This window comes from Carlito syrichta, unplaced genomic scaffold, assembly GCF_000164805.1.
Source record: "Carlito syrichta isolate Samal-C Ts95f unplaced genomic scaffold, Tarsius_syrichta-2.0.1 Scaffold239047, whole genome shotgun sequence".
NCBI lineage: Eukaryota > Metazoa > Chordata > Mammalia > Primates > Tarsiidae > Carlito > Carlito syrichta.
Genome location: NW_007183143.1, coordinates 364558 through 386574, shown reverse-complemented (window position 1 = coordinate 386574; position 22017 = coordinate 364558). Strand labels below are relative to the sequence as shown.

Genomic DNA, 22017 nt, shown 5'->3' with positions numbered 1-22017 from the left:
GCCTGCGTGTGGATTTCTCTGTGTCAGACTGATACACACCCAAATATTGGTATGGCATAGTGAGGTGCTCACACAGCCAAGGTCAGGCAACAGAGGAGGAAACCACATAGGCAGACAGGCCAAAATCATTAAAAGGCTAGGAAGTGGGACACCCAGAGCATGTTCACCCACCAGTAGCTGGGAGGGCACCTGGGGCAGAGGGCGTGCTATCAGTAGACATGTCTGACCCGAGCTACAGGAAAGGGCTCTGAAGGAGCCAAAGGTGTCCTAGTTGCTACCCTGGCAGAAGTTCATTCCAAGTTAACTGACCTGGGGATTTAAGGTTGATGAGTACCTAAAGCAAATGGCAGAGGTGCTGTTTTTCTCTGACAAGTCCTTGGCTCACTTTGCTGAGACAAAGGATTTCATCATTTGTGCCTTTTCTGCATCGTGCGGCGCACACAGCCCTGTGTTGAAAGATTCTGGGGCCAACTCAGATATGGTGAGCAGGAGCCCTTCTGGTATATGGCAGGCCACACCCAGTGGTAGTGTTGTTTGACCCCAGTATTGTCCCTATGGAACTTACAGTTTAATAAATGGGGACAAGACATGGACACCTAGTTGTAGTGGATTATGGTGCAATAGAGATACAGGAAGGCTGCAGAGAGTCGAGGGAAGGCTTCATGGAGGAGGTGGTGTTTGGGGCTGTTCCTAAAGGTAGGTTTAAAGAAACTTTGCAAGCCAGGTACACATGAGGCTTTCTTTCTTTCTTTCTTTTAATATAGTTCGCTCAGCTGCAGGGGGAAATGTCCCAACTGGAGTTACACTGGGGCCTGGGGAGAATGCCGAGGGCTCTGCCTTGATTAATGAGGGGGCAACAGCTTACATGTTCCCAGCCCCACTTTTCATTTCCACTAGTGAGTCCTCCATGGTATTACAGAATCAGAGGAAATGGAGATCTCCAGCTTTTCTAGGACTCAGAGGTATGGCAGGCCTTAAAACTGCCAGCCAAGTTTAAGATAAATCAATACCGTAAAACACTGCAATGAATTTCCCAACTTTAAAGGAATTTCACTTTCAGTTAGAGGTGCCAGGGGAAAGCTATAACTCAGCCTGCATCGTACACAGGTCAGAACTCTGTATTTTGTTTCTTTGTTAAAGAAAGTGATATCTAGGGACTTGGGAGGAAGGGATTGGAGCCACCCAGGCATACCACGTGCCATAGTGAGGAAGATGAAAATGCTTCTGTTCACCTGGGCTGCGAAAGGTGTCTTGACATGGGATCTGGGAGGAGTCATCTTACGAAGGGTAACTGGTTTCTTCGGAATGCAGAGGTGTGGACTGTTGGAGTAATGGGAAGCAGGCCTGCTTAGGTATATTCACGGTGGGTTTCAGTATCAATCATCTGCTTTAATGGGAACACCATAAAGATGATGCGAACCAGTTAACTATATTTACTTCTGTCCTTTTGGGAAAAGGAAACCTCCAACAACCATATGCTGCAACCCTTTATTTTTTATTTTCTGCTTTTTTTTGGACATGCCTATGACATGTCCTCCCAGAAAGCTGAAGTCTCGGGCAAATCTAAGGCATGGGGTAGGAGTATGGTGTTGTCAGGTCTTGGCACATGGCATGGGCATTACCAGCCCAGCCCAGCCTTGTACCAGACATAAAGAGAACTGGAAGTTGCGAGTAGACTCATTTGTTGTTAGTAACCAGATTGCATCTTGGATCTGATGAGTGTTTGGAAGGAGCCTTGGTCTACACGGAGCAGCAGAAATGAGTGTGAAAATGCCACACCTCAGACAAAACAACAGGCTGACTTTTACCTTTAAAGAAAATATTTGGAGTTTTAGGCCAAGTGCCCAAACTGAAATCCAGATGTCACCACTGACACAGTCCAAAGGTCCTCTCCCTCCCTTGCCCTGAGCATCTTAGGGACCTGGGCACCAACAGGTACAGCAGGAAGAGCCTTCTGAGAGCATGTAGCGCCACCCCAAGGCTCTGGAGGGCTGTCGCAGGCAGCAACTGTTGCTAGAATGTCAGATTCCTGACTGCTCTATGAACTGAACTGGGATTGATGCCATAGGGAGACTCAGATGTGAATCTTTGCAGCCTGAGTACATGACCCTGGTAAGGCTTAGCCATGGTTAGAAAATGGCTTTCATTTTATCCGTGGCAGGAACTGAGGCTGTCATGAGTAAGGAGCATTCATGAAGATGTCTTCCAGCCATTGTCACACTCCTCTGCTCCTCCTCACTTAGTCCCACCTCCCAACACACACACACAGTGTCATTGAGAAGCCCTAGTACCAGTGGTTCTCAGAGTGTGGTTCCCAGACCCGCAGTGTCACCTGGAAACTTGTTAGAGATGCATATTTCTGGCTTCACTTCAAACTACTGAATTGGAAACTGGGGAAGGCTTTTTTTTTTTTTTCTTTTTTGGAGTTGGGAGTCCCAATCTGTTGCCCAGGCTGGAGTTGCATTAGCCCAATCACAGCCCACTGCAGCCTCGGCCTCTTAGGCTCAGATAATCCTCCCACCTCAGCCTCCTGAGTAACTGGAATTATAGATGCATGCCACCACACCTGGCTAATTTTTCTGGTATTTTTGTTTTGTTTTGTAGAGATGAGGTCTCTGCAACTTATTTGTCTAGGCTTGTCTCAAACTCCTGGACTCAAGCAATCCTGGGGAGAGGTATTTTATCAGATCTTCCAGGTGATGCTGATGAACATACAAGCTTAAGGGCTGCCCTGGTAAAAGAGGGTAAGGGTGCAATCACCTGCCCTGCCGTCTTTCAGACTTGCAGACCCTTGCTCTCACCTTTTACCCCTGTATTCTCAAAAGGCTTGGACCTAGGCTTGAGAGTATGGAGGGCCTGTAGGGTTCTGGTCCTGGCTTCTGTAATTCTGTAGGTGGTTCTATTATTACTTAGCACCGTGACTATGGGCAAGACATTCCTCTTCTCTGGGCCTTGGTTTCCTCACCCAGAGAACCAGGGTCCCCAAGGAACCACTTTTGTTCACTAGTCCCTCTACCCGGGCTTGTTCCTGGTTCCACATAGGCATGGTTCTGGGACCCGAGATCACTGACTCTCTCTCAGTGCATATGTGCTTTGAGTGAGGTGAGGCACTGTGACATCCGGGAGGAGAAGGAAACACTTAACTTCTCCACGGGGCTTCCCGGGGGAAGTGGACTTCTGAGCCATAACAGCAATGATTGTCTTAAGACGATTTCAGGTGAGTACCTTCGGGATAATAACAGGATCCCCATGAAGTCTGAATGGTAGAAAGGGAGGTCACCCCTAGAGAAGGAAAATTTAGGCATCGGGACAGGGATTAGGGAAGCGCTGGGAGACACAGGTCAGACTTAGGTCTCTAGATGGAGATCTTTAGACATGACTTTGAGTCTTCACTGGAAAACTTCATGTATTTTCTCCACAGTTCTCGAACTGAGTACCTGATGTGAGCCAGGTTTGGGCCGTGGAGTCCATTTACATCCAACATCTCTCTGAGTCTCAGGGCTCATCTGTAAAGTAAGGTTGCTAACACTTCCCCTATAGGATGGTCATGGGGATTAAGTAGAATGTTAATGTAAAGCGAGCATAGAAATGTGGGCATGAGGTAGGTACTCCACAGTGCCTGCTCCTGCTGTCCTGGCTTGCCAGTCCTTGGCCAAGCTGGTAGCAGAGCTGGAGTTAGCATCTTGGAATGTGTGCAGCTCACCTGCTTCCCACTCTCTCACTAGTCCAAAGAAACATGGTTGCCTCCATTGGTGAAGAAAAAGACACGTTTCCCGCTCTTGGGGCACTTACCTGCATTTTGAGAGACATGTCACACAGGAATACTCTAGATACAACTTCAGTTGTGTGTCAGTGAAGAAAATAGCAGAAAATAGGGGCCTGCCCGAGGCAGTCAGAGAAAGTCTGAGAAGGTGACATTGAAGCTGAGACCTGAACGACAAGGCCTCTGGCGAGCATGGGGGTTAGAAGCTGACTGGAGTGAGGAGTTCAAGGTGCGAGAGGCCAGGAGATGGGAGCCTATGAGGACAGTCATGGTGAATCACTGAGTGGCATTTGTAATTGTGTCATGTTTAGAGGGTCACTCTGGCTGCTGTGTGGCCAGTGGAACTGGAGAAAGGCAAGACTGGAAGCAGGGAGCCTGGCTAGAGACTGTAGCTGTCCAGCTCAGGGGAGATGGCAGAGGGTGAGGGAATTCAGGGTGCATTTCAGATGGAGAGATCGAGGGGTGGCGAGAGATGATGCCGTGATCTGTGGTGTGAGCACCTGGGTGTCAGGGCAGAGCATGTGAGAGACGGTGAGCATTGTAGGAGAAAGCTTTGCGGGGGAAGGAGACGGTAAGTGTATCTTGGATGTACCAACACAGGACCGTCCTCTCTCCTGTGAGAGCGTCTTGTTGGTCTTCTTGGAGGACTGTTGGCTCTCGATGTTGGTGCTGAAAAAAGAGCATCTCCCCAGGCTTGGAATGGCCCCTTTGTCCCAGGGCTGTGTTCATGGCCCTTATTAGAGGGCCGAGGTCTTCCCGTTATAATCAGCTTCTTATTAGGTGATTGATGTGCTGGCCCCTCTGTGTCTATTTGCACATGCACTTTGCTGTAATTGTGTCTCAAGAACATAGCGTTTTGTTTTTGTGTTTTTGTGTTTTTGTGTTCTACGTTTTAGGGCTGAAAACCTGCGCAGGGTCCTGTCACATGGGCAGCCTGGTGATCTGTCACGGGGCAGCTTGCTAGTGCAGGCATCTCGCTCCCTTTATTTATTTATTTCTACTAGTTATATAACATCAGAGCCATGATGGCTGGCTGTAAAATTGATTTTAAGAACCACTTTAATTTGTAAATTGGGAAGTACTTTCCATTTGGGGTTAAGGAAAGGAGACGGGAGGGAGGAGAGGGGAGAAGGTCTTTGGTTCCTGGTGTCAGTTGGCTTCGGGTTTCTAAGTGCAGGTACCAGAAGCTGAGGGGTTTATAGCCTTATCAGGACGTCCAGCCAGGGACGAAGAGGCCTCAGAGGCACTCCTTCAGCTGTCCTTCCACACCTTGGCTTGAATAACACACATAGCATAGGCCCATCTGCCTGTTCACCAGACCCCTCCCTGGATGCCAGGGGACCCCGGGTCCCTCTTGAACTCATTGAGCCGATGCTTACCAAGAACCTTTGGACCTTGCTGGAAGTCATGCATTGCTTGACGACAGGGTATGTTCTGAGAAATACCTCATTAGGCGATGTCGTCGTGTGAGAACATGGAATGTGCTTACACAAATCTAAACAGAATGGCCAGCTACACACCTGGACTTTGCAATGTGGGCCTATTGCTCCTGGCCACAGACATGTACAGCATCGTTGCCATACTGAATGCTGTAGGCAGTAACAAGTGTAAGTACTTGTGTATCTAAACATTTCTAAACATAGAAGAGGGTATAGTAAAAATACACTAGAAAAGATTAAAATGGTCCACCTGTCTAGGGCACTCACCATAGTGGTGTCTGTGGGACTGGAAGTTGGTCTGAGTGAGTGTGAAGACCTAGAACTTTGGTGTCCACTACTGGAGAATTTCTGTTTTTGATAAGAAGTCAATCTAAAACCTTTTTGTTAAAAACGAAGACACACATTCGCCTCAGCCTATACAGAGTCAGGGTCATCCTATCGCCGACTTCCTCTCCATATCTTATCCTACAGGAAGGTCTGCAGCGGCATCACACACATGGAGCGACTGTCTCCTATGACAACACCCTCTTTTGGAACACCTCCTGAAGGACCTACCTGAGGCTGTTTTGCAGTCAACTCTTTTTTTTTTTTATCAGCAGTAGTACAATCTAAAATAACAGTAAAAAGTATACAGTGTCATGTATTACCATTATCAAGTATCATGTGCTACACACAATCTTATGTGCTAGACTTTTATGCAGCAGGCAGCCCTGTAGGTGTGTTTACACCAGTATCATCACAAACATGTGAGTGACATGTTGTGCTACGGTGTTAGGATGGCCACAGCATTACTAGTCCATAGGAATTTTAGAACTCCGTTATGTTTTTATTTGTAGTATATGCAGTTGTCAGACTGAGAAGCTGCTGTGTGGTGCATGACTGTATTTGTTTCTCGATAGGTATAAGCTTGGTGCAACCTGGAGTCTGTCATTGCAAAGTGTAGGGGGGAGGGATGTTCTCTCCCCCTCCCCCTTTCCCCCATTCCTCTCACCTGAACTTGCCAAGCATGTGCTGTTTGCCAGACTTAGCTCTCTCCACCCTTTTTATGTTGTTAAATTCTCATCTGCAGCCTGGGTATTGCTGTCCCCCAAATCCCACTCCAGAGAAGAAGGGATATGCCTCTGGCTACGTGGCTGACAAATGCCAGCTCCAGGGCTGGGGCTCCAGTGCCCGTGTTCTCTTCTGTCAAACTACCAAAGAAGGGTCATCTGAGCAAAACCATAGTGGCACAGCACTGCCTCAATGCCACCAGGAGCTCAAAGGAGGGAATGCTAGCTTTTGTTAAAGTAAGTAACAGCAAACTACAAGACATGTGACTTCAGGTGGACCTTGAAGAAAAAACAGGCAAGGGAATTCTAAGCAGGGGACACAGCAAGAGCAAAGGCTGGAATTTGTGGAATATGCGTATCACTGAGTTGGTTCACACAGAGGCTAGAGTGGAGAGCAAAGAAGTGAGGAGCCATGAACGTCAGCCTAAGGAGGATGAACTTCATCCTGCAAAAAGGATGAGGAAGGTGGATGGTGGTGTGCAAGGCTGTATTTTAGGAAGGTGAGTCAGTAACTGTCTCCCAGGGGAGGGAAATGAGATGCCACACTGACAGTGCACGTGTGACAGAGTGTGAGACTGCACAGGCACCCTCCTGAGCACGTGACGGCAGAGGGGCAGCCACAGAGTGGGGTGACTAGAATCTCTATGCTTCCACATTGGTGTCAAGATGTCACGGCACTTGCTGTGAACCTGATGTGCTGGTAAACCCAGGCTGGAACTGCAACTCCACACTAGCTAGCTGGGCATCTCACTCATTTCTCTGGGTCCCCACTTCCTGGTCTTTTAAGTGCAGGAGGTGATGCTCACAGTCTACTGTACGCAGTGCAATCTCTAGCACGTAGCAAGAGCTCTGTAAGTGGTGGCTCTGGGTGTCGTCCTTATCCTGCTGTTTTGTTTGTTTCTGCCAAATCCTCATAGGTGAATCAATGTGTTTTTCATGTCTCACTTCTCACAGTCTGTAGTACCCTCTTTCCCCTAAGAGTTCTCCAAAGCCCTTAGCAAGTGCCCCCAGTGAGTTTCCCCTGACATAACTGGACGTGGGTCTGGTTGTAACCAAAAGCCCACGTGGACCACTCTGGGTATGACCTCATTTGTCTTTCCTTTTATAACCTGTCCCCATATGGAAGGGTGACCACTCCCCTTTAGCTGGTGCAGCACCTCAGATGTCTTCCTCCTGGCAAGGGCTCTTGAGGACCTCAGCCTTCCCCTCCTCCCCCCCAGCCTTTTTGTTGTTAATCCCAGCAGCTGCAACTGATCCTGGCTCTTTGGGGACCAATTGAGGTAGTTGGCAGCTTTTATTTCAACCCCACCCTTAGTAATAAGTTGAGGAAGGGAATTAGAGTGTCCAAACTGCTAACTGCCAATTACCAGGACTATTTCTTGAGCTAAATGATTGCCCTTAGTTGGTCTTGAGCTCCACCCAGTACCTGTTTATTAGATAAGGTGCTTAGGGAAAACCACCTACCCCAGGGGCCTGTTGCCTGTTGACTTCCAGGGCCAGAAAAGTCAGGTTTAAATGGGTCTGGTCTGGGTTCTCAGACTCAGACTGGACAACTCTGTGTGTGGCCCTACCTTTACTGGTCACCACCTCCAAATCTCAGTCTTTGGTCTTGGCCCACTGTGCTTTTGACAAGTGGTTTAATATGAGCATTTTTGGCAGCATACTCCAAGGAATCAAAAGATGTAAAAAAGCATGAAGCAAGTCTTTGTGGCTGAGAGCTTCTGCAGTAACTCCGTGCTGCACTGCCCTGACAGGACTTTCTGGCCCACTTGAGATACAGCTGATGTCTGTTTGGCTTTCGGCTCTGCTCAGACCCTTCCCCAAGTAAGTCGTGCTCTGCTGTGCATCGGGCCTGCCAGTTCTTGCCACAAGAGAGTGTGTGTCCTCCTTGTAGGAAGTGGACCGTGGGTTGAGCCTCAGCTGACGCAGCATACAGCCTGTTTCCTCAGCGTCATTCAACCACGTTAAGGGGGCTTGTGTTCAGGGAGAGGGCCCTCCCCCCACCATCCTTGTTAAGAAGGGCTCCTAGTGCATTGGGCTGAAGTTTGCCTGTCCCTACACATTTGCTAAAAATCTGATTCCCCTTGGCCCAGCCACACAGATTGTTCATCCCGCTGAGTAGTGGGAGGCCCCACCTAGAGCCTCCCATGCTGCCGTCCAGCCAGAATTTTTGCCTTAATAGATGAGGATGCACAAAGGTCCTCTTGGCTCTCGTTCTTAGTGTTCTAAGAAAGCCTGGGCCTTTCTTAGAATCTGAGTGGTGGGCTGTTCTACCAGGAAGGTGCCTGGGACCTCCGTTGGGATACTTCCCAGCTCTGCAGGGGGTTTGCAGAACCTGTGAGTCCTTGGGTTTAGAAGGACTCCAGGTTAAGAACTCCTCCCCTGTTAGTCCCAAGTCCTTCATTCATCAGATGGCAAAATGAAGCCTCCCAAGGGGAGAGGAGAATGCTAGAGGGGCCTGGAAGCCAGGTCTACCTCCTCTTCTCTTAGCACAGGGCGAGTCCTTCATTACACTTGACTACATGTCAATTTAGTGTTTCTCAGTAGGATGCCACCTAAGATTTGTTTTTGTGTGGTTGTAGCCTGGGTAATAGTCTGCTTTTCAAAGTGTCCTTGGGCTGGCTTTCTCTAGACACACATGTAGGTGAACAGGATGTGGAAGATGAAGGGGAGGAGGGTCGTAGACAAAGACTGGACCCTGGCTGTGCAAGGGTTGATCCATTTCAGTCCCTCATGGGGCTGCCCTCTGTCCCCACTGCCTCTGCCATGTATCTTGAATGTGGCCCGTGGGAGTCCTCCACCACACAGGGCAGCCCCCCCCCCCCCAAACTCCACCCCCACCTCTTGAACGACTGGTTAGCTAAGGATGCTTTTAGGGTGTCATTGACATTTTAAGATGATGGGGCCTGGAAGGAGACAGTGGTGCGTCTAAGATCTGGAGAAGTACACAGCTTTAGGCCAGACTCAAAGCTTCCAGTCCTAACTCTTCTCACTGGCCTCTGACTCTGACTGATTCCAACTCAGGGGACACACTCTGAAGCAGAGCCAAATTCAGTTTGCCACACCTGGTTTTCAAGAGCCCTCTCCACATACAACAGAATGTATTTGTGGATAGTTGGCTATCTTCTTCCCTTTGAAAGAAGGCCTCCTGGTGGGAGCGAGAGGTCGTGGAGAGATCTGAAATCAAGAAAAAGCCCCTGGTTCTGCAGCTGATAGGCTGTGCAACCTCAGGAAAGTCTGTCCTTTCTGTGGACCTCATTTCTCCCAACCGACTCTGAAGGTGAGATAGGGAGCGTCACCATGGAATGTGATAGAAATACAGCATAGGCTTCAGAGTTGGGCCCAGCCCTTTCTGAGTTGGAGAAGTGGTCTACCTCTCTGAGACCAGGATAAGCATCCCTGTCCACACCTGCTGTGCCAGGCTGCTCTGGGAATGTGTACAGAGAACTTGGCAGTGACACAGGAACCAAAGGCAGGGGTTTTATGTTTAAACTCTGTCATGATGAATGAATGATTCTGTAAAGTCCATAAATTATTTTTTTACAACTATGTACTTACACCTGGTATTCAAGCTCCTTCTAAAACCTAACACTCCTTGGAAACCTGAGAGGCTTAAGGGAAGCACTAAACTGTCCCTGTCCTGAAGGAAGCTTGTAATCTAAGGGGATGGAGAGGTTGGAGCACATGGCATGGCTAGTGGGATCTGAGGTCATTGACACCTGCTCACTGGACAGGGTGACACTCTGGAGTGCTTCCTGGAGGAGGCATGTTGGAGGGGGCCACGAAGGGTGAGTGTGAGCTGAATGACAGGAGGTGTGGGTAGCCAGACCAGCAGGAGCTGAGGCCCCAAGCAGAAAGGACGCTGTCACTGTGAGAGAAGTCTGACTTGAGGCCAAGTTGTCTGTGTTATCTGGTAGTTTTGCCGAAGCAAATGACTGTGGTGAGGTATTTATGGTTTTGTTTTGTGTTTTTTGGATGTGATTTAAAGCCCCATCATAGTGCATTACACACCTCCTGTGTACCTTACTGTACCATCACTGATCTTCATATCTGGCAAAGTAGGTAATTCCTCATTTTAAGTTGAGAACTCTGAGGCTTGGGAGACTTTGACTTGGTAAAGGTCAGAGCCAGTAGCGCTGGGATATGTAAATATTTCATCTTCCTGCTCCAAAGCCCAGCCCTTGAGAGACCACCAACTCTGAGTGACACTCCCTCTCATCCGAGACCTACTCCTGGGTGTCTGCCTATGGGTGAGCTCTTGGTCAAGGCCACGGGCGTAGCGCACAGCCCCATGGTCTTCTAGGTTGTCATGGCTGCCATGAAGCTCGGGTTGTGTAGATTTTGTCATCTCTGGCCGCGTTCCCCTCTTCCCCAGTCACAAGCCCCTCAAGACCTGAAGATGGAAAACAGTAGGATCCCATTTGTCGTCCCTACCCCAGCTCCTCCCTCCCTGACTGTAGGCACGTTCGCAGCACAGCCCCTGTTTTTGCCCTACTTTATGCACCATGGCTGCGCACTCAGCCTTGGAGGAATGATGCGTCAGAGAGCGTGGCTCCTTGGCCCCAGTGCCTCTGACTGATTGGAAGAGACATGAGTGCTGAGGCCGCTGAGCCCCCCAGGGCTTGGCCTGTTGATGTCCAAGTGTGAAAAGCCAGATGCTTTGGTGTGCTCAAGTGAAGAATGACCCATTCAGAGGCTAACCCTACTTAGTGGAGGGAGAGGACTGTCCTCTGTGACCCTGACAGACTTCTGCCTCGGTGCACCTGTGATGCCTCTTTGTACCACAGCATGATATGCTAAAAATTAGTAACCTGATTCTCAGTTTGCTGATCTATAAAATAGAACGACTCCTGTGTGGTCCTGGGTATTAAGGCATGCATGGTGTCTAGCATCTCACAGGTGCCAGTAGCTACAGTGATCATACCACTACACAGGACTGCTGGGAATTTAGATAAGAGTGAGTTCTTGCCTGCCCACCCGATAATACCACACATGAGTGTATACTGTATCTTAGTCTGTGAGTATGCAAACGCGGTGACTCTGTTAACTAGATCTGAGAGGCAGAGCAGAATAGAGAAGACAGGGCATCCAACCATGTATCAATGGCCATTTACATGGCTACTCACTTAGCAGCCATTTGTAACTTGCTAGGGCAACCTCTGAGACTGGAGAGAGTAAGCAAGGGCATGCACCTGGTATCATGGGTGCCCAGCGTCCCATCTATTAATACCTTGGCAGCAGGTGGAACTAGCTCAGGTACTCACTGCCGCTCAGAAGCCTGCACCTGGCATGCGAGCTCTCCTTCTGACACATGCCAATGCTTGCCTGGGTGCTGACCTACCCTTTTAGCCAGTGCTGTGGCACGGTTGTGCAGTACTGCAGACAATAGATCCTAGCAAACAGCCAGCTTGTATTTCGGGCTTCTTGGTTCCTGGGCTCCTTCACCTGGGCTTCCGAAATCCATCTTTATGTGTGAGCAGGTCGAAGGGTGCTGAGGATACTTTTGCTACCCCTTGCTGTCCCTGGGGCCACTATGATGACAGTGCCGCAGAGACTTATGTCCTTTCGAGTGTGGATTGGAGAGCTGCCCTCCTCTGCCACCTCCTCTGCTTCGTTCTTTCATCTTCATATTGAGGACATGGGATAGAAAGTTCCTGCTTTAAGCCTTGACTCAAGACAACTTAGCTCAGCCTGTGACACCCTAAGAGCCAAAGTGACCGTGAACACAAATAATAGCAAGTAGATCTTACTCAGTGCCCCACCTGTGTCAGGTACTATGACAGGCAAGTTATTCGCATCTTTGCTCCTCACAGCAGGCTCCAGAGGGTAGAGAACGCCATCCCTGTTCTCAGACAGAAGAGGACTCTCAGACCATGAAAGTGGCTAAAGGGCAGAGCTGGGATTTGAACCAGCTGTAGGGCCTGTGCTCTTCCCTGACAGCACTGAAGTGAGGGTGCTGAGTTTCCAACATAGTTTTAAACCATGTGGCTCCCAGAGAGAGGTTTTCCAGACTTACACATTTCCTAAGACAGTACAGTTTTAAAAGCTGGGGGTGTGAGGAGGGAGCAATTTTTTAACACCATTCCCACTTTCGTCAGCATTTTGTCATCAAAGTGATGTTTTAATGCCAATAAAGCAGGGAGGCTGCACTTTTAGAGTAAAGGGTAATCCTCGTCATCGTGACGTTCCATGCCTACAGGTTGAGGAATAGAGAAGGATATGGACTTGGGAGCCATACTGACCTCAGCCTCTTCCTCTGTTACTTGCTCCCCTCCACCCTACCAGCTCTGTTCCCCAAGTTGCTAATGGCCTTAATGGGAGAAGTTTGGTTTCCCAGTCTCTTTAGACAAACCAGACACCTGCCTGCTGGCCGAGGAACTTGCTGGAAGACTCGTCACTGCCTGGTTGGCACCACAGCCTACTTTGTACTCTTAGCTCTAGACCTGTGCACAGGCACGTAAGCCTTACATGAGCCTTTTCCTCAATGTTCTATTTATGGATGAAGGGATTAAATGGATTTTCAACTCCACTTAAGCTCTTCTTGTCTTCTAGGAAGGGATTTGACATTGCATAGTTACATGTCAAAACCCCTGGCTTAAGCCCTTTTCTCTACTGCTTACTAGTTGTGCGGCCCTTCTCTGAGCTTCGTTTTCTCACCTAAGACTGGGGGACGGTGGCATCCACCTCTTAGGGTTGCTTGGGTGAAACGAGGCAGTTGGTGTGAAACACTTGAATCCTTTGGGAACAGTGATTGGAAACCAGTGTTGGAGGGTGGAAAGATACCTTACTGAGTGTTCCCTCTAAAGCACACAGAACTTTCCTAGCACATATAAACTGTTCAGTAAGTGACTGTTAACGCTACTTATAGAGAAACAAGGTGGTGTGCTCTGAGAGAGCTCGGTCTAAGAACTGAAATGAGGAAGATAAGGGTTTGGTTGTGGCCTTTCTGGATCACTGACACCTTCTGCCCCAGCTTCTCATTGGTCAGATGCAGGTTCTCAGCTTCAGCTACTTACTTTGAGAGCACTGAGTGAAGTCTGTCATAGTGGGGAGACTTTGGATGGTAACACCAAGAAAGCTTGGCTTACGTGCTGGTTCTGCTGCTCAACAGCTCTGTGATGGGAGCAAGTATGCCATCTCTCTGGGCCCGATCCCTTGTTAAAACCAGCCAGATCTAGCCTCACAATAATCACAGAAGTACTTTCCAGATGTCAGTTTTCATTGTGCTTTGCAGGTGTGGCTTGCCTTGGAGGAGAACTCAGTGGTGAGGTGGGAGTCCACTGAGAGGGGTGACCATGCAACAACCCCTGGTTGAAGCTAGTGTCCCGGCAGTCAGACCACAGCCTGGCAATCAGGGAGCTGAGATGTGGCATCTTCTAGGATGAAGTGCAGCAAGCCTGAGGCCTCCCCAGGGACCTGCTGGAGCTGAGACCAAACCCTTTATTGTGCCCACAAGTGCCGAGAGGGTCTGCTGCTTAACCCCAAACCATGTGGTCTGATCCATTTACAGCTGTAATCTTCCAATGAGCTTATCTGTGCTATTGGCTCCTGGGACGAGGTGTACCTTCCCTTATGGGAAGGTCCTTTCTGCAATAGGGAGCCCTTGTGTTTTCCTTCTCCCTGCCTACAAGGGAGAACTAGACTCAGACCTGCGGTCTGTTCTGAGGCCCCAACAGGAGGACCAGAGCCAGTGCCAAGTGCTGGAGGGAGGGTGGAGGAGCCTTTGGGAAATGTCAACTTCACTTCCTGGCATGGGACCTGGTGATTACAGTGGTCATTACAGGCTGGTGTCCCAGGAGCTCTTGCAGAGCTCTGTGCTGGTGATGTGACCTTTTGCAGGCACACACTGTTCAGCCGGTTGATTATGCAAAGAGGAACCTCTGACTTCGGAATCTGCCTCCTTGGCAGCACTGGTTTTCAACTGCCATGTGCTACCTTCCTGATGGCTATCCTTTTAGGTCCTCAGCTTGGGTCCTACCTGGGGAGGGAGGAAAGGAAGATTGGAAAGTCCTAGCTGGTCCCAGAGATTATCGTGTAGCACATCACATGTGACCATGCGTTTCCTGGGCTTTTCTCATCATATTTCACAAGGGCTTAATGTCTTAGATGGTGAGGGCCCACCCTAAATGCCCCCTCCCGGTTTTTTGGCTGATCTGCTGTATCTGCTGGAGTAGAGGGAGAAAGCAGTAGGCGTGCTAAGTAAAGCTAGAGTTGGAGATGACTGCTGAATCATCAGAGAGTATGCTTATGATCATTTTATCTTTCTAAATCAAAAAGTAGGATACAGGAATCACAAATGGATTTTTGGTGAGGGGAATTAACAGAGGAACAAAAACAGCAGAGTGAAAGTTTGGGCCCAAGAAATCTGGTTTTTTTTCCCTCCAGATTAGCCACCCCCACTTTCTTCCAGACAGACACTGGGTCATCCCCCCCAGGCAGTAAAGCAGGGCATCACACGGTCTAACCTCTTGCTTGACAGGTGTGAAGAGCACTCCTCTGTCCACTGTGCGTGGAAGAGTCTAGACAAGAGCACACATCCGGATTTTTCTGTTGGAGCTGCCAACTTTTCTTGTTCAATAAAGTACCCTGTTTTTCCTAATAAAAAGTATGACAGTGGTGTGTGTTCAATATTAAAAATCAAAAGTAAGAAAAGGAGAAGATCCATGACAAACACAACATTTTTTTTTCTTTCAAAATGCACCAAGTTTTTATTGTCCCAATGGTGGCTCCCTGCCCCTTCCTCAGACAGGAGCCTGCAGAAAGACAGCTGGTTGTGTCCTGAACTCCCCCCACCCTGCTCTCTCCCCGCACCCTGCAGGCCTTACTGTCCCCTGAGGGTCTCCTGGCCCGGGAGGTACGTGCCCAGGTGAGCAGGTTCCAGCTGGGATGGATGGGGCTGGCTTTCCGGTCTCTTCCCTCCTCCAGGGCTGCCCTGGACCTGAGTGACATTGGCTTGCAGCCGCCTCAGGGCTCCTTCCCCTCCTTCGAGCCTTGCAATCTCCTCAGCCTGTTTGAGGATTCCCTTGACCCAGCCTGAGTTCAGGCTCTGCCTCTGCACTTTTAACCTTTTAGCCCACTTCTCTCCCATTCCTCTTGAAAGCTAGGGTCTCTCTGGGAGTTCCCGTAGTCCCCTCTGCCTGGCCATGTCTATTAAAAGGTATTTGAATCTTGGGAGCACCCGAGCTTGCTCTTATGGCAACACAGCCCTTCCTGTCCCTCTACTGACGTTGCCCAAGGTCTTAGGCCCTGGGATGGGCCCTGAGGCTGAGCCCTGCTGCCCAGCCCCAGGGCCCCAGGCCCAAGGCCAGCAGAACAGAGCCACACTGTGTGTACCAAGAGATTTCTTGAGTACGCATGTCCTGGTGGGCAGGCCAAGCCTTGGGAGCACGGCACTCAAGGTGGAGGGTGGGTGTGCAGCCTAGGGGTCCTGTGAGCTGGCTGCTCAGCTCTATGTGCCAGCTGCCTGTAAAAAGCAGCAGCAGCAGCCCTTGTGTCCTGTGGCCAACTGATACAAGGAGAGCCAGTGCCTACTTGGCCCTGATACCCCAATGCCTCACCCCACAGTATCTGGACAGGGGGATGGGCGGGTGAGTGCCTGGCTGCTGGTGGGGGTGGGGGATGTGGGGGGGTGATGGCCCTGGGCTGGTGGCCCATTAAGTTGGCAGGACTCCAACTGCCACAGTGAGAGTTGACTCCAGAGTCCCTCTGGCCCAACCCTCACAGGTGACAGGGTAAACAGGCCCAGAGGGAAAGGCTTCCTTCTAGCTAGCACAGTAAAACAGCAGCCAGGAGGGAGAAGGCAGAGTGGGCGATATGGAGCCCCATGGTGGGAGAAGAGTTTAGTCTATAGGGAAGAAATGATGAACAGACGAGGGCTCCCAGTCGAGACTTCCTGGGCGCCGGCAACATCCAGGGAGCCAGCCCTGTACAGCCCAGTGGGAGGAAAGCAGGTGGTGCTGGCCCTGGGAGGCTGTAGCAGGCCGGTGCAGCAGGTAGCTCAGTCCAGGGGACAGGTGTGGTGGGCAGTCCAGAGCAGGTCAGGCACGACGCCAGTGTGCAGCTGGAGGATGGAACCCACGCTGAGCAGGTGCATGATCTGGTGAGAGTTGCCCCAGTAGTCAAAGCGGCCGGGCCCCAGCGCTCGGGCAGGCGGGCCACGTTCACCAGCACCCCGAGTGGTGCCAGCGCATCCATGCACAGGGAGCAGGGCAGGGAGCCTGGGGCCCCTGAGCCCAGTCCCACTCCCCGGGCCCCAAACGCCAGCAGGCAGGCACCAGCCTGCCAACCAAAGGCTTGGAGCCGGGCACTGGTGGAGGGGGCTGTGAGGGTGCACCAGCTGGCCACACCCGATAACACAATGTAGCCCACCAGGGCAGCTGGGCGCAGCCAGGGCCTGCAGGCCAGGGTACAGTGGATGATGGGCAGGGCCCTGTTCATGTAGATGTTGCCCTGCTCGTTGTGCAGGTAGAAGAGGCTGCGCAGGCAGCCTGAGCCGCTGCTGGCGGGCCGGTAGCTGGTCAGCATGAACTTATTGAACTGCAGGTGTGGTGGCGGGCTGGCCAGGAACGCCATGGCCCGATGTGGCACGGGCAGCCCCCGGCCTCCCCAGTGGGGCTGCGGCACCAGCAGGCTCATCCCGGCCCCGCGCTTACCCGCCTGCCTGCCCACTGGTCCAAATATAACATTTTAATGTGTTTCTTGCAAGATTTTCCTACACAGAGGGCTTTTTTTTTCACATTTGTGTGGTCATACTGTGTGCTGCACAATGTTATAACCTATACCTTTCCCTTACCCCGGGGAGGTGCCTCTGCCATAATGTTCAGAAAACCACAAAACCATCTTGATTCCTCTGTAGTATGTCTTTGAGTTGATGGATCATTTGCTTAATTATCCCTTATTTTTGCACTTGAGGTTATTGCCTCATAATTTAAATAATACCCCAGTGAATGTCTTTATTCATAAAGTCCTTTTCATATTTAGGATTATCTGTTAAGCTTGACTTCCAGGAGTGAAATTATAGGAGCTCCCAGTTTGCACACATCTAAGACTCTGAAAACACATGGCCGACTGCCTTCTAGAAGCTCTTTACCCTCCTCCAGCAGCATGGGACATGCCCTTCCTGTGCATCCTCACCCAGCCGAAGCAGAGTTGATGGTTGACTGACTGAGAACCATGGCCTGTTTCAGTCTGACACGTTCACAATCTCTGGCTGAGGTCAATTGGCTGGGAAAGGGTGGGCTCTTCCAGCATGTTAGCAGGCTGGGTACTTCACAGTTGTCATTCCACTCAGACCTCAAAAAAGATCCCTCGGTGCTCAGAGAAAGAAATTGAGGTAGACAGAAAGTTTATTGTCCCATGTCGCTTTACCCCACTTCTGGGAGGACTAGCTGGGTGCCTCCCCGGGAGCTGAAGATGACAGGCCAGTGTTGTCAGACTGAACAGGTGGCACATGATGGAAGTCAGTTGCTGGACTGGGAGGCCACCCCTCAGCCTGCAGAAAATGTTTTGCCTTACAGAGCAAGGAAGGCAAGGGGGTGTGGGGAGTATTGAACTATACAGTATAAGACTTTTCCACTTCGATCGCTCAGACTGAGAACAGGCGCCATAACAGCTCTTCAGTTCCACGTGCAGCGAGGCTAGAGCATCATTGCCCTGGAAGCCTGTCCTGCCAGGGCAGGGCTATACTTAGTACTGATCAGGGGCTCAGAGTGGGGACTGGCCCACAGCTAATCTCTCTGTGGGCTCTTATATTCTAGGCTCCTCTAGAATAAGCCCCTGAAGGGCAGGCCTCTTGTCCTATTCGTGAGGCCTGGCACCATGGCGGTTGCCAAATAATAGCTAATACTAATAGGATCAGGTACTCTTCTCTGTTTTGTATGTATTAGTTTGTTTAATCTGCTTAATAGCCTGTGACGTAGGTACGGGTGTTGAGGCCAGGCACCAGAGGCCTTAAATTTACCCACAATAAAGAGTAAAGCCCATTTACTCAGCCCTTGTGCTGGCCCCTCGTTCTGAATGCCCCAGTGTCCTGTGTGTTGAGCAGGGCCACATGGCTGTCCTGGGAAATGTGGCTGTGAGTCCAACACTGCCCTGAGTGTGGGTCTCTGGCCCCTCTTAGTACATTGGCAGGTAGCCTGGCAAGCTCTCGGAGGACTGAACCTCACTTTCCTTATCTCTAAGACAGGATAACGAAACCTCGAGGGGGATGCCGTGACATTTACAGCAGCAAAGTTAGTCATAGAGGGTGAGGAGGGAGATGTGCGCTGCTGGCAAAGTCTGTGGGGACAGACCATCCGTGGTGGGTCCCCTAATGGTACAGGGAAGTGGGCGTTTATGGTCAGATCGAAGCCTACATGTTCGGGTTCCCAGCTAGGATCTGCCCCTAGTCGTTGTGACTTTGGGTGAGTAACTCAACCTGCATCTCAGTTTCTCTATCTGAAAAAATAATGTGCGTCTAGGGCAGGCAGTTGTCGTGAAGCTGTGTCTGCTCGATATGTTTAGAGAACTCTTCCCAGCCCAGCACACACCCACCTCAGCACGCCTCTGGGTTGGGACTGGCACCCAGGCCCACTGACCCAATGTCCATTCCTTGCCTGCCTTCTGTCTTCCAGGTCGATCCCTCGGGACCCACAGTCTCACCATGTCTCCTACAGAGGACGGCAGAGGGTACAGGTGGTGGCTTGGCCGGTTGGCGACCTCCCGACAGCTGGATCTCCGGCAATGTGAAGCTTTGTTTGGGTTTCTCTTCCCTTCTAGTTTTGCTTAATTTTTCTTTTCTTTCTTTCTTTCTTTCTTTCTTTTTTGGTTTTTTACTTTTTAAATTTAAACCATTGAGACGTCAGAAGAGCAGGAAGCTATGCTGTGGACAGGCACCAATTTCTTTAAAGAAATCTAATGTGGACAAGGCATATGTATACGTTTCACCTTTAATTTGTATGTGGGGTTAGGGAGCTCTTTTTGGTTTTGTCTTTACTTTCCCTCTGTCTTCCTTCTGTACACATCTCTCAGTTCTGCTTGACACTCACTTTTCCAGAGAAGGCCTGCTCCCCAGAGAGAATCTGGGGTTTCTCCTGGAACCTGGTGTGAAGACAAGGTGCCTCTGGGCTACCTCCCTGCCAGATGCAGGAACAGCTAGACTCCTTGTGGGCTGGCCCTGGCTAGTCCCAGGGCCTCAGAAATAATCAGAGACGAAGAACCATCTGGAAGAGGAGGGCCAGGGTTTGGCCAGGAGAACTCAAGAAAGAGGGATAAACTCCGGGTTGTGTTCTCTTTAAGCTGTTGTAAGCCCCAGGCCACCCAGGACTTGGTGGGAGTCTCTTCCTCTTCTGTCCCTTTAACTGGTAACTTTGAGAGAGAGGTGGCGAGGGCATCTCCCACTTGCTGGCAGTCGAGCAGCCATCCCAGTTCTGTGAGCCTACCTTTCTGTTAGGAAAAACTGTCGTGCCAAACTCTGCCTGGGATGTAGCTGGGTCTTCAGCAGGCACCTGTCGCTGCTGTGAGGTCAGCCCCCACCTGCTGCCTCCTGGGTTGTCCTCCCAGATCCGTCTGCGGTGTCCAAGTGTCCCAGAGACTGAGTCAGCCTGAGATCTGGGTGTGAATATTGCCATGATAATAGGGTGTCCTGAACTGGCTGCCATTGTTGTCTCATCGCAGTAAAGGATATGCCCGTGTTTGGACCCATGGTGTCATTCATACACGGTGACGCATACTGTCAAGCGCCATTTCCTTCTCCCAGGACTTACGGTTAGGTGCCCACACTAAGTGTAAATGTGTCTGCTGGGGAGATAATGCCCCTGCCCAGAGCAGGGAGGTGTCATGGCCTGGGTAGACCCTGTGTGGCCGTTGGGGACGCATTTGTGGACTTGCCACCTTCATCTTCCCCAGCCGTGGCCTCAAGCCCACACCCCACACCGCCCACGCCTGTCTGTTGTAGCCATCCTTGCACCCTCCAGCTGTGCTCTGGCACCTCCCTAGGGGAGGCCTCCCTCCCCGGCTGCTTCTCTGAACCCCTCTGTTCTGCCCCCCCCAGGAGAAAGGGGTGTCCTTCTGCATTGCTTGTCTGGACACACCTTTGTCTACTTCAAAGGCTTTTCACCCCCTTATGGCCAAGTAGGACAGTCTCTGGGGAAGGGGAGGGAATGCTTTGTTTTTGATTTTTGTTTTACCTACGCCAGCATAGGATTGACAGGGGAGTTTGTTGGAGGACATTTCAGTTGGTATGTGACCAAAGGGGTGCTTTCCCCCCAAAAGCAGCAATCCTTTGGCCCTGGGCGCTTATGGGAGACCGCAATGTCAGGGCAGATGTGGCAGTATGTTTGCTCACATGCGTCACCCTTCTCAAGCCTCTCCACACACATTTTCTTCCTCTGTGTGGATAGAGGGTTGGCTGCTGTTAGCAGGATCCCGTAGGACTGGAGGTGGTGGCCATGCCCTTCCCTTCCTGGGCTGGCATCCGTCATGACTGTCTGCCTCTTGTCTTCCTCCTCTCCGACTTCTCAGGCATCCTGAGTGCACAAACTAGAGCTGAGAGGTTGGAACGGCAGCATCCCCTGATTGCAGTGCCCGTTCCCCCTCTGCTCCACCACCCTACCTTCCCTGAGGGGCAGCTGTCTCTCTGTACTTGAGCAAACGGGAAAAACAGTCCCCAGCCCCGCACCCCCATTGTCCCTGGCTGCAGCCTAACAGGTTCCCTACATTTTACATCTTTGTCTGTTGCCCTCCCGGGTTCCATAGCTCTGTCTAAACAAGAGCTTGGAGCTGTAGTGCTTCCCTTCATTATTTTTCTTGGTGTCGGAGTAGTCCCTGTGGGGGTAGCCAGCTTCCATACCCTCTTGTCTTCTTGGCAGCAGGACCTCTTCCTTGGTGCAGATGAGAGCCCACTCTCTGGCCACGTGCCTGTCTGCCCTCCTCCCCTCTCCTGCTTTCTCCACCATGTCCACCTCAGACACGGCCAGCTGGGCACAAGTTGGCCCCAAGGAAGCGCTAGCGTACCCCTGGTGCACTTGCAGCCTCGGTGCCATCCCCCTCCTCCTTGGGGGCTGCTTCCTCTTGTTGCTCCCTCCTCTTGCTGCTTCACCAGGTCCCACCTGCCAGCCACTCTCTGGTGCATTGTATTAGCGCCAATGAGTGTTCGACCTGTCCACATCCCAGGAGTTTCCAGACCTTCAAGCAGCAGTCGCTGGTTCTCTCCTTGGCCCTTTGCAGAGGGTAGCCTGCTGGAGGAAGGCCCTTGGCCACAGCCCTTCGGGTCTGAGAGGAACCAGCAGGACAGATCGTAGTGCCTTATTCCATTGTCCTCCCCTGATCTGGATCAGCCGGAAGTGTGTGACCTCTGTCTTTCCCTACCGGTGTCCACCTGTCACTTGCTCTCTCTTCCACTCCCAGAGAGCCACAGGGGAAGGATTGCCCCATCCCCACGCCCTCCTCCCAAGGGCTGTAGCCAGGTCCACATCTCCCCGTCCTCCACAGCGGCACTCACTAGCAACTGTAGCCCAGGAAAACTGCTTCAGACAGGTGCACACTGCCTCTCACTCCCTGGCAGGTCCCCTGCCTCTTACCTCTAGCCAGGAGGTTGCCGCCGTCTTTTGGCTCAAAACTCGCTCCATCTGACCCTGTTCTGGGCATCGAGGACTAAGGTCACCGGCCTTAGCCTCATCTCATCCCAGAGACATCGGGACAGGCGCATAGGAATTCTTTCCTCCCTTCAGGATGTGGTTTGCCCCATGGCTGCCTTTCTGAAAGAGTGTATTACATGTTTACTTAAGAA

General features: G+C 51.0%; 1 protein-coding gene and 1 pseudogene across 2 annotated transcripts in view; one reads left to right on the top strand and one right to left on the bottom strand.

Moving 5' to 3' along the window:
• Window positions 1-20217, top strand: part of STK35 (serine/threonine kinase 35) — a 42269-nt gene extending 22052 nt beyond the window's left edge. Inside the window, exon 3 of one of the 2 annotated variants that reach the window (XM_008051856.2) lies at window positions 18863-20217. The gene's annotated coding sequence lies outside the window, so the exon portion shown is untranslated. The remainder of the gene's footprint in view (window positions 1-18862) is intronic. The other variant, XM_021709496.1, reaches the window with a different exon arrangement.
• On the bottom strand, window positions 16249-16886 carry LOC103253601 (annotated as a pseudogene).
• Window positions 20218-22017: the final 1800 nt, after the last annotated feature.